Source organism: Setaria viridis, chromosome 3 (assembly GCF_005286985.2).
Source record: "Setaria viridis chromosome 3, Setaria_viridis_v4.0, whole genome shotgun sequence".
NCBI classification, from domain to species: Eukaryota; Viridiplantae; Streptophyta; class Magnoliopsida; order Poales; family Poaceae; genus Setaria; species Setaria viridis.
In genome coordinates, this window is record NC_048265.2 from 37,281,134 (window position 1) to 37,293,735 (window position 12,602).

Genomic DNA, 12,602 nt, shown 5'->3' on the forward strand with positions numbered 1-12,602 from the left:
GATGTATGGTGTTAACATTGTTCATATTGATCGAGTAAATCTTCACCTCAACTAATTTAAACACACAAATTTATATATGTTTTAACTGGTTTTGTTAAAAAAATAAAAAATTTACATATTTCGAACATGCAAAAATATATTAAAAAACATATTTCGAATAATTCTTCACCTCATCTAATTTAAATACACAGGAAATCAAGATACATTAAATTCAAAATTGTATCAAGTAGTACATGAAATTATAGAACTTTATAATGTAACTTTACATAAAGGTGAAGCATATTTAGTGCATTACAATGTAACGTTAAAAAACTTCTTCTTCACGAAAGTTCCTTGGAAATGATCGCGACATAAGTATGGGGACTCTTCTTTGGTTAGAATGATGCTTAGGTCAACTTCAATAGCGAACGGAGGCATGCCATCAAACTGATCATAATCATCTTTTACCTGGAAGCACTATGTGGTGCTTTGGCTCCCATGGCTCTTCTAAATTTTTATTTGGTTTGCTAGACATATCCTTCATATTGAAAACATGATGCACATCATTGGCAAGTATGAATGGTTCATCGTTATATCCAGTCTTCATCAGGTCCACTATTGTCATTCCATATTGATCTTTGGTTACGCCAGTTAGCTTCACCCATTGGCAACGAAACAGAGGGTTGTTCAGCGGTCCGTATTCGAGTTCCCATATATTCTCTATGAAACCATAATATGAGTCCTTGCTCCTGTTGTTGTCTATGGCATCTATGCGGACACCACTATTCTGGTTCGTGCTTTTCTGGTCTTGAGCTCTCGTGTAAAATGTATAACCATTTATCTCGTAGCCTCGGAATTTCACGATTGTGTTAGAAGGTCCCCTGGCTAACCAAGCGAGCTGTGGGTTAATCTCAGAGTTACCCATAAGGTGTTGACGCAACCAAGAGGGACAGTGTCCATGTGATGACATATAATCTAGGCATCGGATTTTGTCGGCTGTTTGAAAACTAGCATCTGCTTGTGTTGCTCGATATATGGAGCCACAAAGAATGATTGTTGCAGAACAGTGAAGTGTGCCTTGTCGAACAAATCAGTATCATTGCTGAAACTTGTTTTCCTTCCAAGGGTGCCCATTCCCCGCTGCTTGCCCTCGTGGCGTGAAGTTGGAACCCCAATTGAATTAATTAAGTCAATAAAATCAACACAAAACTCAATGACCTCCTCTGTTCCATATCCCTTGCCGATGATTCCTTCTGGATGGGCACGATTAAGAACATAGTTTTTTAGGACTGACACGAACCTCTCGAAAGGCCACATATTGTGGAGGAATACTGGACCGAGAATAGAAATCTCTTTTACTAGGTGAACCAAGAGGTGCATCATAATACTAAAGATGGATGATGGAAATACCAACTCAAAACTGACAAGATATTGCACCACATCGTTTTGTAGCTTTACTAGCTTGGTTGGATCGATTACCTTCTGTGAAATTGTATTGACAAACTTGCATAGCTTTACAAGCACCAATCGGACATTCTCTAGTATAATACCCTTCAGTGCAACTAGAAGCAACTGGGTCATCAACATGTGGTAGTCATGGGCCTTGAGATTTGTGAACTTTTTTTGTTTCATATTTATTATTCCCTTTATATTTGAGGAGTACCTAGATGGGACCTTGATACTATTCGAGCATTCAAACATGCTATCCTTCTCTTCCTTATTGAGAGTGTAACTGCCAGGACGTAAGTAGTGTTGTCCATTATCTCTCTTTTCTGGATGTAGGTCATCTCATTGCCCCATATGTTTCAGGTCCTGTCATGCTTCCAATGTATCTTTTGAGCTCCCATAAACACCCATGAAGCCTAGCACGTTCATGCAAAGATTCTTCATCAGGTGCATCACGTCTATTGCGTTGTGGACTTCTAGAATTTCCCAATAAGGTAGCTCCCAAAATATTGACTTCTTCTTCCACATGGGTGCATGTCCGTTGTCGTCGTTCGGAACAGGTTCGCTACCAAGTTCCTTTCCAAAGACTACCATTACATCCTTCATCTCAAAGACACGCTCTCCATTACAGTGTGCAGGTTTTATATGATGGTTTGGTGCCCCTTTGAAATGCAACCCCTCTTTCTCAGCAGGTGGTTAGCAAGGAGAAATAGATGATGGCCCATACATACGACCTTATTGCAATGCTTCAAATACATGTTGTCTGTGTCGTCTAAACAGTGGGTGCAGGCCCGATATCCCTTGTTTGTCTGTCCCAAAAGGTTACTCAGTGTAGACCAGTCATTGATGGTTACGAACAACAATGCTCGTAGGTTAAAGCTCTCTTATTTATCCTCATCCCACACACCTACACCTTCTTCCTTTTGGAGCAGTAAAAGGTCATCAACCAACGGCCTTAAATACACGTCAATGTCATTCCCAAGTTGTTTTGGGTCTTGGATAAGCATCGGCATCATAATGAACTTCCACTTTATGCACAGCCAAGGAGGAAGGTTGAACAAATATAGGGTCACAGCCAAGTACTATGACCACTACTCAACTCACCGAATGGATTGAATCCATCAGTACTTAAACCAAACTTTATGTTCCTTGCATCACTTTCAAAGTCCAGGAATGCTCTATCAATTGATCTCCACTAGGCCCCATCTGTGGCGTGTCTCAGCATCTCATCTTGCTTACGTTCTTCTTTGTACCATCGCATCAACTTAGCATTCGCCTTGTTTCTGAACAAACGCTTCATGCGTGGTATTATAGGGAAATACCACATCACCTTCGTGGGAACTCTCTTCTTGGGAGGCTACCCCTCGACATAACCAAGATCATCACGCCTGATCTTATATTGCAGCGCTCTACACATAGGACAAGCATCCAATTTCTCGTATTCATCACCATGATAGAGGATACAGTCATTAGAGCATGCGTGTATCTTTTGAACCTCCAATCCCAGAGGGCAAACAATCTATTTAGCTTCATATGTTTTGGACGGCAATTCATTATTCTCGGGAAGAATCTTTTTGACAATTTTCAACATTCCCTTAAATGCCTTATCACACAAATCGTTTTTAGCCTTCCATTGCATAAATTCTAGTGTGGTACCCATTTTTTCATGGCCCTGCTTGTAGTCTGGGTACAACAATTTTTTGTGATCATTAATCATGCGCTGCAACTTTTCTGATTCCTTCACAGTTTCGCAATCTCTGTGTGCATTCCGTAGCACTTGACCAAGGTCATTAGTAGGGCTACCTTTTGCAAACTTATCTTCATCAGCCTTGCCCATTGTAGTACCTGCAAAAGTTTGGCCTGCAGCCCAATCCGAAATGTTGTTATCATCCTCCTCTTCTTCGCCGTCTTCCAATACAACCCCTATTTCGCCATGCTTGGTCCAAACCGAATAGTTAGGCATGAAACCGTATCTAAACAAGTAGCTGTGAATAGTCCCCCTCAAAGCCTGTGAATTGTCCTTCTTGTTACTGCGTTGGAAGCATGGACAACATATGAACCTGTTCTTTGGCTTGTTCGCTTTGGCCACTTCGATAAAATAATGCAAGCCATCAACAAACTCCTTGCTCCGTCTGTCCGCGTTATACATCCATTGCCAATCTATCTGCATCGTATTACGCATGAAATGGATTACGCATTTTTTTCCTTTTTTATTTCTATTGTACACAGTTAATTTTAATATGATTTTTAGCATGTAGGTCTCTAATATCTTGCCAACGTTATAAATATTAGGTTATATGGTAGTTATTTTTTTGGTACCAATTCAAATATATTGTTTCTTCATCCTTCAATGATTACAAATATTAGGTTCTCTTGTTGCGAATAAGTGTGTCATTTCCATTTCGCATCAATATTCATGTTTATGTGCCTATTGATGGTTATTTGATACGCTTTATGACTTATCTACATGCTATTCATGATTGAAAGCATGTCAAACTTTGTAGTGTAAATGATGCTGAAAGTTTAATATAGATAGAAATACACATATTTAAATTTCAGGTCCAAACAACATGATACACTATGACAAACCATCCACTGAGTACTATTTAGGAGAACTTTAAGCATCCTTGGGCGGCGAAGACGAAGGTTTCGCTGACCTAGCCTCATCCTGTGGTTTATTTGTGCCTCCTCCAATGATAGTACTAAGTGGACATGAAATACCCGGGACTGGCGGTGGAGCATAACGACCACCAAAATGAGGTTCCTGACCTGCCACAATAGCATCTTCATGATATTTTTGCAAATAACAAAGCATTGGTTTCTCCCACGTGCTCATTTTCTTCGACTTATCATGAGGGTCAACTATGGTTTTCCCCTTGCCGCGAGAGGAACGACGATCGCCCCCACCATCACCACTACCTCCAGCAGCAGAAGCCATCTCTATGTACAAAAATTAATACCTTAGCACTGCTTGCCTACACACATCCTCTCCATTCTTCCTCATTCTAACCAACTCATTTTTCTCCCTCTTTAAAGCATAAAATAAAGCATAGCAACAATAAATGAAAGGAGGATGAAGTAGATAACCTTCACAACAATTTGGATTAGTGAAATGCCCACGAAAATGAGGAAAAAAATTTGGGCAGCACCTCCCCTAGGCTTGCTTCGGCGCTATGGATAGAAGGATGAAGCTCTCTGTCTTGTGGAGTGGAGTGGCTTAGGCTGAAGGAGGAAGAAGAGACCTCTGTCTTGCGATTTTATAGGGGAGGTGTTTTTGTCTCGGTTGGAAATTCCAACCGGGACAAAAACAAACCCCTTTGTCCCAGTTGGGAGTTTACTCCCGGTTGGAAACACCAACCGGAACAAAAGGCGCTCCCTTTGTCCCGATTTGAATTACCAACTGAGAGTAAACCTTTTGTCCCGGTTGGTCCCTTTTGTCCCGATTGGAGGTTCCAACTGGGACAAAAGTGGGGGGGCGGGGCTGTCGGTGGTATAAAAAACTAGCCCTTACAACCGGGACTAAAAGGCCCGGCTTTAGTCCCAGTTCGTATTTAGAACTAGGACTAAAGGTCCCCCCCCAATTCAGCCTACCGTGGCACACTACCTTTAGTCATGGGCCAACTTTAAACCGGGACAAAAGGGGGCGCATGGAAGGTGAGTTCTCTACCAGTGCAATGAATCTTCAATTACAGTCAGGGAAGTAGAAGAAACCAAATTCAACAGTTTTGAGACCAAAGTGCACCAAACCTATGGAATGTGTTGCAGAAAGTTAGTGGAGTAATCTATTTATAGTGGACTCCAAAACAAATGAACCATCTTGTGTTGCCTAATGTGTCCACATTCAATGAATCTTGGGTTTGGGAGACTTGAACATGAAGAAATGAGATAAATCCAACTCTAGGGATCCTAAGATAGCATGATCTTCCGATATAGTTTTGAAGATATAAGTGACATCTAATTAAGAAGTCTTAACTACCAAAATTGTAGCTATCATCAAGAGCTTTGATTGGGACATATGGAAAGCAAAATCTGAATTTCTGAGCTATGAGATACTATCCCCAGAACGCATGTTTTTCAGAGAAGTCTAAATTCAGACAAAATATTTTGTGGCATGAGTTTGGGGATCTTAACTTCATTTTCATGACAAGTCAGGAATACCAAAGTTGAAGTCTTTTCATGCTACACAAATGTGGGAGATATGACATCTGGAGAAGGACTAAAAAAAGGAAAGTCAAGATGAATCTGATCTCATGGAAGCAAAGTTCCACTTAATCCTTAAGCAAAGAGCCTGTGCAAAAGAAGGTGAAGCACGCCCCCAAGGCTCCTCAAGGGTATAGATATGAACCCCTAGGCATTCTCAAATGATCCTATATCCATTGGAAGTTGAGGAAACCAAGGAACACACACTATAGGTAGTTGAGGGCTGCTTCAAGTATTCTGAGTTGTCTAGGAGACGGCTTAGGCTACACACAAACACTATTATCATCTCTACATGGAGAGGTTGTGGTGGAGTTAGGAGCCAATCCTTGTAGTCATTAGGGTCTATATATATACAATGGTGATATCAATGATTGTTGATGATATTATCATTGTCTTTGCTTTGATCTTCTATGATGCATGCTTCATCACTTTACATGGCTCAACGTGTATTCTTAGTAGCAGTAAATGTAATCATAGTGATTAGTCTATCTTCACGGATACATCATAGTAGTGAGTAGGAAGTCGGTGATTGATTATCCTTATGTGGTGACATTATGTGGGAGAGAAAATGCTGAGGTATAAGACATCAACGAGTAGGATCTTTGGCGGGTATTGTGGAAGTCGCTGCAATAGTTACTAGGAGAAGGAGCTTTGAGTAAGAGAACATGGTGATTGTTTGGGGTAAAGATTTGTGTAATCTTAGGCATTAACATGCACCTCACAACAGCGATCATGAGAGCCTTCTTTGTGACGACTCTTTATCATAGTATGGATGTGGTAGATGTTTGGGTTGTATATCCTTTTGACTAGAACTGCAACTAGAACATAACATGCTAATGTTATCTTTGGTTGTGTTACCTCTTTAGATGTGGATGTGATCTGCTTACTCTCACTCATACTGTTTATCTTTATATGCAATTATTCTTCATAATAAGAGTAGTTCCATTTAGTTAGATATAAAAACTCAGTTGATTTGAGGTTGATCTATGTATTGCTAAACCATGTAAGGAATGCTACGATGATCCATACGCTTACGATACAACAATTGGTGTGCTTAAGTGCCATCAGCAGTTTCTTATTTGCAAGGTGATCCACAAGGGTCATCTCCTCCTCCGGCCCCCAACTCAAGCTACCAATCATTGAGACAAGCCCATCCCAACTATGGCCCTCGTCCTTTCTCTTAGTCTCTCTAGAGATATGGATGTCTTCAAATGTAGCTAGGGTGTATCCTAGGTGGAGTTTAGGTTCGGGCCGATTTTCTATACTTGAGTTCTTCCCATGTGTCAATGGAGGATTTGGGTAATGATTCCAGCCAAGTGAGTGGCGCTGTCTCGAAGCAGATGGGGAAGGAGATAACTTTGGTGTCGTTGTTTCCGCTGGTAGTTCTATGGCAATGGAATAACACTGAAGCCATTGTTGCGGGTCTTTCTTGCCATCATACTTGTCAATCCCCGATGGTTTGAACTTCTCGGGGTAGCCCATCCTCCTCACACATCATGAGAAGGTGGGGAAGCCATCGGAGTTGTCCACTAGGCGATCAACTTGATGTCCTCCTTCTCACGTCGTCAATTGTCGATGACCAAGCGAGCATCACGGGTCGCATTGATCTTGTCGCTGGGAAATTTTGTACGAGTGGGTGCCATGGTCGTAAGGAGCACCATAGTTTGATTCGGGTGGAGCGCCAATGTAACATCCCGTATTTTTATGAGATGTTTGTGTTTGCAAAAATATGGATTTCAAAATTTTTGTTGTTGGTGGAGTGAAAATTCAAACTATAAGAATATCTTCATTGAATCTTTCCCCAAAAATTCCTAGATTAAATTGAATTAAATTGAAAACCTAGGATCAGATATTTGCTAGTGTGCTATTTGGATAACCTAACCTAGGCCTAAAACCACCCTAGCCCGCTAACCTCTCCGGCCTACCAACCCACCTACCCAGGCCACGGCTTGCTTTGTCCAGCCAGCCCAACGGGCCCGCCCACTTCAGCCTACACTGCACCGCGCCGCCCTCACCTACCTCTCACCGACAGGCAGGACCCACCTCTCAGCTTTTCGTTCCACCTCCGGCCTCTCTCACCCACTCGCCGCACCGCCCCGTACCACACCGCCCGCTCCTACGCTGCAACAAGGGAAACCGTGGGAGGCTTCCAGAAGCCTTATCCCATGCCCACACCCCTGCGCGCGCAAAACCTAGCCCCAGGGCCCGCTCGATGCGTGCCACGCAACCCCCGCACGTACCCCGATGATCACCGGCTGTCCAACAGTGCCTTAGCACCCCAAACCCTAGTCAAGCGCCTATAAAACCTCGGGCCTTGACAAGGATTGACCACCCGCTCGCCCTAGGGGCTCTCTCATCCTCCGCCACAACTAAGAGAAAGAAGAAGGGGAAGGAGAGGATTGAAGCTGGAGGAAGGCGCCACCGCCCCGGAGCCGCCACCTTCATCAAGCTGGCGCCCCATACGACGACACCAGCGTTGCCACGCGTCCTGCACGGCAGCGACACGCCCCGGCCTCGCCTCGCCACTGCGCCAAGCCCAAGCCACCAAGCCGCCGGGTGAGCCACTCGACCCTGCTCCATAGTGTCGCCCGTCGTCATAGCCAAGGCTGCGGTCGCGGAACACCGCGGACTCGTGCACCCTGCCTAGCTACGCCACCGCATATTGCCTCTGTCCGGCCTTTAAGCCGTGTCTCTTGCAGGTGCCGTGCTCGCAACATCGCCACGCGCGCTCTCGCCATGAACCCGCCACTCGGGCGTGCTGCCATGGCAGCCGCCACAGCCAAGGCCCTGAGAAAACCCCAAAGCGCGACCTTTTCTCCCGGTGAGCTTTGTCTCGCTGACCTTTGCCTCTTAGCGCACTGTCACCCTTGCCCGCCACTTCCAGCCACCCCTCGACGCGCCACCGCCGCTCACCGACGTCGTCGTGTTGGCCCACTACCGGTAGACCCCGCGAGGTTTGCCTGGGCACTTGCGTGACTGCGATGTGGCACCCGTGTGCCAAAGCGTGCACCTTTGGCCTCTTAGAGGCAGCCTAGCAAGCGCCTCACCACCTCACTGGCGCAACCCAAGCGCCGCCACCTGGAACCCGGTGCTCTGTCACCTACTGCTGCTCCATGACAACCTGAGCCGCTTTGTCGATGAGAAATAGGGCCAGACAGCGAAGCTTAACCCTTAGCTCACCGTAGGATCATCGGGAGAGGAGGGGGGAGAAGGCCCGCCGCTGGGTGCCCAGCCTGTGGACGTTGTCCACATGAACCATGGTCTGTGGTTCCTAGTGGACCGGGTGCCCTAACCGCGCTGTGGGTCAAGCCCAAGTGGTGGCCATGCCAGCGCTACGTGGGCTGCGACCTCAGCCTAACCGCCCGATTGTAGCCCCCCTGTAGAGGCCTAAAGATCACACGTGGCCGCTAATTCAGCAGCCGCGTGCCTAACATGTGTACGCCACCAAGATCCAATAGCGAGCCTACAACCAGCCTAAAGCCAACCTATAGCAACCCTATAGCTACCAGAGTGCCACGTCAGCACATGGAACCCACCAACCCGTGGACCCAGTGATCGTTGACCGTTGACCGATCAATGCTGACGTCATCCAGCCCACTGATGATGTCAACAAGACACATGGCGCGCTCTGGTGCTGCGACATGTCACCCCTATGATTTTTCTTATTTTCGCTAATTATTTAAGAATCCAGAAATTGATTTAAACTTCAAAAAATCATAATGAATTCATCTTAACTCCAAAAATTATGAAACCAGTTTCATAATTTTTCTAAAATCATGAATCACATGATGACTAGTCCTTGTTCTTGTTTGGGTCTTCTATGGATCTATTTTGTATTTTATTTGCAAATAGAGCCTCGGTAATTAAGGTAATTGCGTAATTAGGAGCTGCCGGAGTCTCGAAGCTGAACCCGAAGCCAAAGCCATTCGAGGACCACCACGAGGAGGAAAACTACTCAGGTTCATGCCCATTCGATTTGAATACCCATTAGGCATTGCTAAATTAGTGTGCTATCGCTTAATTCCTCGCATGACGATGATGAACCTTGCATATCCTTGTTTGACCTACTACTATGCTACTTAGATACGCGATGTGTGATGCTTGCATGTGTATGGGATATTGTGGTTAGGATTCTTGGCGTGTGTGGGGTTAAAACCGGTAGGAGAAGGTGTTTGTGGGATACTTGATGGGGGTGAGCTTTACACAACCCAATCTTCGGATTAGGGACTTGGGGTCCATTCTCTGGCATTCCCTATTTGGTACTTGTTGTCAGTACACAGTTGAGGAGCATAGGAGTTGGTGGTGATACCTATTATGGGTGCCATTGCGAACCACGTTGTGGAGACGCTTTTGGGAGTTAGGAGCTCGCCCCGGTCTAAAGCCGAGTGGGTCACCATGCTTCACGGGAATATGTTAAACATGCACGCCACTCGCTGAATTATGGGTCTAGGCCCGGGTCGAGACTAGCAAGTGTGGTGCCATACCTACCGTAGGATAGAGTGTCAGTGTAGGGGGGAGTTGTCTTGACCTTTTGGCCCCTGATTTGCTTTTGCCCTCGATTGGCCCTAGTGGGAGTGCTTCACAGTTCCGAGGTGGTCCACTATGGGGGATCGCATCCAAGCCCAGATGCAGGATAGTATCGTAACTCTCAGGTTCTTCGCTCAGTAGGGTGATATTCAGTCAGCTGATCGCTGGTTGTCTCACTCCAAGATGGGTCTAGGTGTACACACTCTGCAAAGTAAAAACTATACGTATAGCAGCGTCCTCGGTCATGGGCAACCCTGTGTTGCGATGACTCTCCATTGTTTTTGGGATTTCTCTACCTCCCCCTTATATCTACTTGTGTGACGTGAGCCGTATTTGCAGTCGGGAAGAGGGGAAGTTGCTCCTTTTCCCTTTAGGATCCGACTGTAGTTGTTGAGAGGCAAAGAGAGGGAGTCTTCGCGTCGACCCTAGTATGGAGTTAGGATGCTGGTGATAGGGACCCTATCGAGGCAGGAGTACCCTATGTGCTGAGAGATTGGGATGATGGATATGGAGTTTTATTCTTTATGGTTGCGGCTGCATAGGAAACCCGAGCCTATTCCTTGACTATATTTTTGACTACTAGCATTAGGCCACTTAAAGGTTGCATACGGATAGAGACGTGAACCTGTCCCAATCCTTGGGGACAGCTCGTGAAATTGCAGGCTACGAGTTCGACTTCAGCAACAATCACGACAGTTGTACGACTGAGGGTTGTGTGCTACGCTCAAGAATGCCTGTGGAGATGATCGTGAGAAGGGAGATGCTTCCAGAAGCTAGTTACTGCAGCGTTGGTTTTATTCATGTCGTTTAGCCCACGGGGCATGTACTAGATCATACTCTGATATTCTAGGTTGTAACAAATAAAATTGTACTATTATCGTTGTATGGATGTGATATTATGCTAAATGAGTTATGTTTGTGATAGCTATTGATCCAGGGACTGTCACGAGGATCTAGGGAGTCGGATTCTTCTCACGAAAATCCGGTTCGTTTCAGCCACTGTGGCCATGGCCACCAGGGGCTCCTCCCTGACTTCCTGTTGAAACAACCCGAATTCCCATTTTTGAGAATTCAAGCCTACACGCCGTCGTGATAGTCCCAGGAAGGCTATCACATGCAAATCGTTATCTCAAATAGTACAAATTCATACCAACATAGAAATATAGAGTAGCAACAGGATACTAATATCATAAATATCGAGTACATCACTTCGGCACATGCCAGGATAAGTCCATCAGGACTGAATCATGAAAGATAAAATATCTACACAGCGGAAACATAAGCTATGGCGAACACCAAGGAAACGGGGGAATGATACTATATGCATGGATAAACTTATATATGGCAGTAGAGGTTTATGCAGCAGCAGCAATCAAGGATGCATCAAACCAATACCATTTCCGAGGTCAACACCTCACATCAAGGAAGTCGTCACAAACCACCAGACCCTTCACCCAAGAATCCAGCACCCAAATACACTAGGTGATGTGAGAGCTCCCTCCCCTCACACCTCAACAGCAAAGTCGGCCTGTCTCAAAAAGGGGAAGGTAGAAGAGTAATAAAAGTCTAGTTGGAGTAACAAATCAGAGGATTGTTCATGCTAGTGGACACGGACTATAGATATAGGTTATACATTCCAGAGAGGTTGTACATCTGTAGCCGCACGGATGGAGCCTTAACGGGGATCAGCCGTCCAAACCCCACCTAACGGTCGGAGCCCTAGTAGGTGGCTAGAACTCTCCTATTTCCTTGAGTCTAGTAGTGTCTTCGACTGCAGGGCACGCCGTCACCAGTCGAAGACCTCAAAGCTATGAAACCTACCCACGCCAGGGTGCAGTCTGGTCAAAGAAAATCAATGCCTCGAAGTCCTTACACTGATCCTCCAATCGGCCTATGAGCTGAGCACTATCCACCATTAGTCTCGGACCGAACCCCGCCCATAAGATAAGCGAGCGGTATGTACATAAATATATACTATGACTGGTGGTAAACTAACTTGGTCTGTAGGGGCCAAGAGCGAGCATCAACTCCACAAAGTATGTGCCGAAGAACTTGCAACGTAAAAGTACGCCACCTGTCCTCAGTCTCAAACAAGGTACTCGCCACAGGCACAGGGCGTGGAGAGAGTCCAGAATGCTCTCCCCTAGCAAGGCACTCCTCAGTACCAACCGTGGCTCACTTCCGCCAAAACATGTCAAGGGATCATACTCACCCAAAACACACATGAGAGTGTAGAAGGAATCCCATCACAAAACCATGGCTTATGCCCATCCATAACTCAAAAAGCATGTATATGGATATAAGTAAGGTGGACTAGCTAGGGTTCTATCGCTTGTCCACACGTAGGTAACAAGGAAATCAGGATAAACAATTATCAAGGCATGGCTAGAAACATAGGTTATGCAATCAATCATCATCCAAGCATCATAAATAAAGCACTAGCAACTATG

At 45.2% G+C, this 12,602-nt stretch overlaps 1 pseudogene; it reads right to left on the minus strand.

Moving 5' to 3' along the window:
• Nucleotides 1-291: 291 nt before the first annotated feature.
• On the minus strand, nucleotides 292-3,595 carry LOC140222257 (uncharacterized; annotated as a pseudogene).
• Nucleotides 3,596-12,602: the final 9,007 nt, after the last annotated feature.